The sequence below is a fragment of the Panthera onca genome, chromosome D3, assembly GCF_046562875.1.
Source record: "Panthera onca isolate mPanOnc1 chromosome D3, mPanOnc1 haplotype 2, whole genome shotgun sequence".
Classification (NCBI taxonomy): Eukaryota; Metazoa; Chordata; class Mammalia; order Carnivora; family Felidae; genus Panthera; species Panthera onca.
In genome coordinates this window covers 48196327-48203912 of record NC_138350.1, presented here as the reverse complement: position 1 = coordinate 48203912, position 7586 = coordinate 48196327, and positions in this window count along the sequence as shown.

Sequence of the window (7586 nt, the reverse complement as noted above, 5' to 3'; positions counted from 1 at the left end):
CTGGGCGTGGGAGCCAAGGTGGTGGGCAGCTAGATCACCACAAGAATCAGGTTTGATATTATAATTGAGGGTGACTCCCGAGAGAAAATCTGCAACCGTGAACTTGAGGGAAAAGGGCAAAATCCAGGAATAAGGAGAGAATGGTTAATAGTGAGCTGAAGGGCAAAGAGAGGCTCAACCCTCGGAATCCGCTGGAGGCTAGTTAAGACACCATGTAGAGGTGCTCAAGGTCTCCGTGCCTCTGAGCACAAAACCAAAGCCTGGAAGAGAGAGGTAAATTGCAGGCTGTTAAACAGAAAAGTGTGTAGATTTATGAAAGAAGCCTTTAAAAACTGCACATTTTATCAGAAACTAATGAAACAGAAGAATCCTCTCCCTCTTCTCCCCTACTTTTTTTTTTTTTTTTTTTTTTTTTTACCATCGTTAATCAAAAGAACTGACACATAAAATAAAACATTGCGAAAATTTGAAGGGGGGAAAAGAAGACAGACAGGGAGGGTTTGGTGAGGAGGGGAAGAGAATTCTGCATTTGAAGACAGACTCCTACAGGTGAGACTGGGGGCAAGAGTTTCCAATTACAGGGAAGGGTGAAAATGGCAGAGAAGATATGAAATATCATATTTGTGTTTGTTCTGTACCGAGAATGAGGATCTTCCTACCCCTAGGACAATTTTCACAGAAAGCAGAATGCTCTGTGAGGGAGGATGGGGGGGGGGGGGCTCACGTTCACCAAGCAGCCCAAATGGGGCTGTCCCGCCCATCGCCCAGCATTGACAGCTGATCAGATGCCAGCCCCCCCACACTGCAGTCGTGATCCTCATGGTCCCTTTGCTCTCGACAAGACCATTCACTGCAGACCCAACCTAAGCCCAAACACAAACACCCACGAAAGTGTCTCCTTTTCTGTCAGAAGCTTCCAGAGCTCCCCTGCCTCTGATTTTTCTTCCCCACTCCATCCAATCCACACTACATTCTGATAAATCTGAAAAAATGCTATCTTCACTGACCTTCCTACCACCCCAAGGGCCCTCAGACTGCCTCTAAAGTTAACTTTCAACCTGGTCTTAAATGGCCCACCTTGGCACACCCCCTCCCACAATCCTTCAGCTGAAAATATTCTCTCAAACCAAGGCTCACATGCTTAGGTGACACTGTCCACTTCTTGTCTGCTTTGCCCTCTTGCTCCTTCTACCTGTTCAAGTGCCGCATTCTTTTAAGCTTCACCTCTTTTTTTTGCAGGTTTATTGAGATATATTTCACATACCGTATAGTTCACTCATATAAAGTGTACAATTCATTTAAAGTGGCATTTCATACATTTGCAATGCTGTGCCACCATCACTAATTTCAGAACATTTCATCACCCCAAAAAGAAAACCTCAAATCTATCAGCAGTTGCTCTCTTTCCCCTGCCCCCTTCTCCCCAACCACCCACCTCATCCCCTGGCAGCCATGAGTCCACTTTTGGTCTCTGTGGATGATTTGCCTATTCTGGACATTTCACAATAATGGAATCCTATAAAGTATGGTCTTTTGTGACTGGCTTCTTTTACTAAGCTTTCAGAATTCACGTATGTTTTAGCATGGATCAGTACTTCATCCTTTTTTTTGAAATATTTTATTTATTTTTGACAAAGAGAGCGCAAATGGGGGAGGGCCAGAGAGAGAGGCGGGGACAGAGGGTCCGAAACGGGCTCTGTGCTGACAGCAACAAGACCAACGCAGACTTGAACTCACGAACTGCAAGATCATGACCTGAGCCGAAGTCAGAGGCTTGACTGACTGAGCCACCCAAGCGCCCCCGTACTTCATTCTTTTGTGTTGCTGAATAATACTCCACTGTGTAGATACACCACATTGTGTTTATCCACTCATCAGTTGATGGACATGGGGGTTGTGTCCACTTTTTGGCTATTATGAATAATGTTGTTCTGAATATTTGTGGACAAGTTTTTGTGTGTATGTATGTTTTCATTTCTCTTGAAGTGGAATAGCTGGGTCATATGGTAACTTTAATATTTTGAAGAACTGCCACACTGTTTTCCAAAGTAGCTGTACCAGTTTACATTTCCGCAACCCGTTTCTCTGCATCCACAACACTTACTGAGGATTCACTTTTAATGAGAAACATACACATACAGCCAGTTTAGTGATTTTTTACTATGTGCCAGCACCTATCCTTAGTGCTCTGTAGCTATTATCTTGTTTAATCTTTACAACATCCTAAGAAGCAAATGTTGTTTTCCCCTTTTCAAAATGAGACAATTAAGGATTAAAATATAGTGATTAGACAAAAATACAGGCAGTAGAGCAGAGACACATCCCCATCTGCCTGCCTCCAAAGCCCACTTTCAAACACAACCGTAGGTAGCCTCCCAACATGCCTTTCTAAGCCAACCCCAGACCCTCAGATCATTTCTTCTGAAATGAGAGCTAGTGACGATTTGCATACCACTGAGTACTGTTCTTTGGTTGTCTCCTATATGAAACATTATTTTCCCAACCAGTCACTTGGTTGTATGGAACTATTCTTTCTCCATTTTCTACTGGAGAAATCAAACATTTAATGAACGTTGAATGATTTGACAAAAAAATTTTTTTTAGTTTGACTATTCTGATTTTCTTTTTCGGAGAGGTGGGGGATGAGCTGAAGATACATGATTTCCCTCTCATGTTGTTTCCAAGATGTTTGAGTAAAGCAAGAAGGAAAGACTGCAGCAATGCTTATACTCAAACTCACATAACCCTTAAAAACCGTAGAAATTTGTGTTTCCAAGAGTTGTTAGTGTTTTATTTTTTTTGTAAGAATTTGTAATACAAAGTCTTGGCTTTTTCTTTTGGAACCCAACACACACGCACACACACACACACACACACACCATACATACATACACATACATACATACATACATACACATGAGCATTTTGCTTGTGTATTATATATCAGGGGCCTTATATATGTCATCTCTTACCTAACGCCACTCACAGTAGGTATTAATTACTACCATCTCATACATTAGCAAACTGAGGCTCACAAGTTTATTTGACCAAAATTACCAGAATGACCTAGGAAGTGACAGAACCAATTCGGGCCTTTAAGCTGATATTCTGTTCCCTATACTGAACTACTTTTCTCAGGTGTCCAAGAAGGAGCCAGGTGGCTTGGCTGTGGGGTCTATTAGTTTGTCCTCTTACCTTCTTTCAGTTCCTAACCCATGGCCACCTCAACCTGCCCACATCGTATGGCTTGGGGTAATCTAGTCCTCCATTTCTACCTGTGCACCCTCTATGCCCAAACATCCTGATCAAACCCTGGAGAGTTACATGAAAGCATTATGGAATAAAAAGCAGGTACATTTTGGATTCGTGGACCTGGGGCTTCAGGTTCTGAAATGATGCTCTAGGACTGGATTGTATTCAGAGAAACTCTTAAAAACATGCTCAGCCTCAATGGATTCCAAAGTGTTACTCCATAAACCCTGTGGGGGGGGGGGGGGGATAATAAATTCCACAAATTTAAATGGGGCCAGTTTGACCACATTCTCATCAGTTACATCTACTAAATAAATGTGAATGAGCATTGTTGGAAGAACCTTCAGCTACATCCAGGTATCTTAGTTTTAATCCAGTGTGACATTAGTCACTTAATCTCCCTGGACCTCTGTTTCTTCTACTATTGAAAAAAAAAAAACCTATTTGATTGAATTACATGATCCCTAAAGACCCCTTTAATACAAAATTATATGATTCTTTAATAATGAGGAAGGGGCCTCTCTGGGAGAAAGAGGATCAAGAACAGGATAATTTACCTGGAGTCTACGGATATGCTTCAAGAGGACGAGAACCCTCTGAAGGGAATGCAGATAATTTTGTGAGTTCATATTGGAAGGGAGAAGATCCATGGTTTCCTTGGATTCTCAATAGAATCGGCAACCTCCCCAAATTGCCAAGTGCTGACTACAGATCTGAAAAGCAGTTGTGAGGAATCGCTCCCCATAGAGGACTGTGTTCACCTTGAGGGCAATCTCAAGGTCCTCCCTTTGCCTCTTACACATAGTACAGTACAAAATACTGAGACAAAAGGATAGACTGTTTAAAAAGCTCTCTAAAGCTTCTAAAGGTTCATCCTGTAAGGTAGCGAGCAAAGCATTCCAGTTTTCTTTTTTTTCCAGTGTGTGATGAGGTTCACCTGCATTAAAATGCCCTGAGGTGACCGTTTCGGACCCAGATTTTCACCATCCCATACCAAACTTGCCAGATGAGCCTTTCCAGGGCTGAGGTCCTAGAAGCCCACAGGGGATTTTTACCCACATTCAAGATGATCATTCGGCATTTGAGGACCAATATTAGAGACTCAAATACTAGCCATACTCCTTTGTGCATAACCCTAAGGAAAGTCTAGATTTGGCTTTAAACACGATAATCGGGTCATGTACTATAATTTATGTCTACAGATAAATGATAGATTGGATCAGAGAGCCAGTTCAACTTAAAATTTTAGAAGTATAACGGGGTGCCTGGGTGGCTCAGTCGGTTGGGCGACCGACTTCGGCTCAGGTCATGATCTCGCAGTCTGTGAGTTCGAGCCCCACATCAGGCTCTGTGCTGACAGCTCAGAGCCTGGAGCCTGTTTCAGATTCTGTGTCTCCCTCTCTCTCTGACCCTCCCCCGTTCATGCTCTCTCTCTGTCTCAAAAATAAATAAACGTAAAAAAAAAAATTAAAAAAAATTTTTTTAGAAGTATAACAATAAAGGCTGTATTGGTTTTTCCTAGAAGATGTTTCTAAACTGAAAACAGCCTAAACACGAAGTTTAAAGGGGATCCAACTTGAGTGCTGAGATTTTGTTGTGAAGACCAATATTCCACGTCACTTTGGCGTCGGAGGAGAAGCTACCTCTGCAGAAAAAGGCACAGACACACACACTTCATGTCCACTTGCCTTCATGCCACCTGTCAACATTAGGGCAAAGAGGAAGAGCTGGATATCTGAAAAATGGAAACAATAAAATGAAAGGTAATAAACAGGTGAGATTAAACAGAATCATATAGATACAATGGGCCTTCATTATAAGCAAACGAACTCTGAACTTGAAGGAATCTTAGGGGTGTGTGTGTGTGTGTGTGTGTGTGTGTTTAGCATTTCCTTGCTTTTGTTTTAACTGTGGTAAAACATACACAAAACTTACCATTTTAGCCATTTCTAAGCATTCAGTGGCATTAAATATATTCATACCCTTATGCAACCATCACCGCCATCCATCTCCAGCACTTTTTCATCTTCCCAAACCGCAACTCTGTATCTATTAAACGCTACAACTCCCATTTATTCCTCCCCTCTGCTCCTGGCAGCCACCATTTAATTTTCTGTTACTGTGAATTTCATGTAAGTGGAATCATCCAATAGTTGTCCTTTTGTTTCTGGTTTATCTCACTTAGCACATCTTCAAGACTCATCCATGGTGTAGCTTGTGTCAGGAAGCCATTTCTTTTTAAGGCTGAATAATATTCCATTTTATGTATATCCCACATTTTGTGTATCTGTTTGTCCATCAATGGACATTTGAGTGTTTCCACCTTTTGGCTCTTGTGAAGAATGCTGCCATGAACCTCAGTGTACAAACACCTGATGGAGCCCCTGCTCTCCATTCTTCTGGGTAGGATCATTGCATTTAGGATAAGTTCTGCAGGCCCTTGAAAACCTGTGACAAAAAACACTAATGCCAAACTTACAAAATCACCAGATCCCAAGGGCACTTATTCCTCCCCTTACCTACCTATTAACAATCTCAGTCTTTTCTTTTCCCTGTTGGTTGTTTTCTAAAGTGTCCTTTCTTTTTTTTTTTTTTTTTAATTTTTTTTCAACGTTTTTTATTTATTTTTGGGACAGAGAGAGACAGAGCATGAACGGGGGAGGGGCAGAGAGAGAGGGAGACACAGAATCGGAAACAGGCTCCAGGCTCCGAGCCATCAGCCCAGAGCCTGACGAGGGGGCTCGAACTCACGGACCGCGAGATCGTGACCTGGCTGAAGTCGGACGCTTAACCGACTGCGCCACCCAGGCGCCCCTAAAGTGTCCTTTCTTTATATTCATTCACTCTTTCATTTATTCATTCATTAACAAGTATTTATTGGGCACCAGCTGTGTACCAAGCATTATGTTAGGCCCTGGAGACACAGAAAAGACAGATAGTGTTCCTACCTTGTGGAAGCAGATGGTAATCAAATAATAAACGAAAGCCTAACTATAAATCAATTGGTAGTCTGAAGGAAAAGTCCAGTAAACTATGAGTGCTTATAACGAAGAGCACTGAGCTGGTCCCACTGAGCTGGGAAGGGCAGCTTCCCTGAGGAAGCAATATTTGAGCTGAAAGATGAGCAGGAGTTACTAGGCTAGAGGAGGCGGCTCCCATGCAAAGACCCTGAGGCAGCGAGCTGAGAGGTAAGAGTGAAGACTCGGAGTATCAGGGCAACCCAGACTAGAAAGAGAGACACTTGTTGTGGGTGCAGAGGGTGATGGGCCAGATCAAGCAGGGCCTCAAGAAATCCTGGTCTTTATTCTAAGAGCGGGGAGAAACCATCGAAGAGATCTGTTTACTTTGAGAGTCTCCTGAGGGTCAGAGCCCTTCTATCAACAAGAGAAGTCTATTCCTCCGAAAGCACAGGAGGAGGTCTCTGTCTCTACACTGCAGTATGCATCTTTCCTGAGTGTGAAGGGGTGAGACAACCCCCCGCATAACACGAAGACTGCGGGGATAGTGGCAAACTGGCTTGTATTCAATATTAGGAGTCATACTCTTTTGGAACTTCTCCTGCTATCATCCAGACGACGACTACTATAGCTATGGATGTGGAGTTTAGAATTCCAAACCAGCCAGGACTGTTGTTGACCACCAAGGACATTTGGAATTAAGCAAGCCAAGTGTAATCAATTCTGATGCTTTAGGCTATTAGAACACCCATGGGGCTTGGGAGAGATATTTCCTCTTTATATAAAATGGTACCATTGTCTTTGGGTGGGGGTGCTGTCGTCTCCCTTGCCCTAATGTATCACACAGTAGCCTCTGCCAGAGGCGAAGTGCCTGACTACCCGGATCAGGGTCCAATTCGGTTTGGGAAATCATAGAGTCATTAAAAAGAATGGAATTTGTTTGCATTTGCAGGAACAATTTCCTTTTCTTCCTTCGAAAGGAAATGTGTGTATCTGTACCTATAATTCATTGGCTACTGCATATAGAAACACACACAGGCAGAGAAAAGAAAACTGGAAGCATCTTAACAACTTTAAAGTGTTAAACACAGACCCTCCGCGAGAATTTTCTGTGATGTGACACATGATGTATAACTGGGCAGGGACTGCAAGGCTTTCATCTTGTGAAAGGTTCAAGTTTCACTAAGCTTAAATTGGGTAAAGTAATTACAAAGAGAAAGGGCTATGGTTTCCTTTGGATGATAGCTGTCTTGTGTACACAGCTTGCCTGGGGGAGGCAGTGCCAGCACCCCCATTAGGTTTTCCTGGTCTAATTAGGAAACATACACAGTCAAGTTTCTCTGGAATTAAGAGCCAGCTAATTAGGCCGTGAAGATG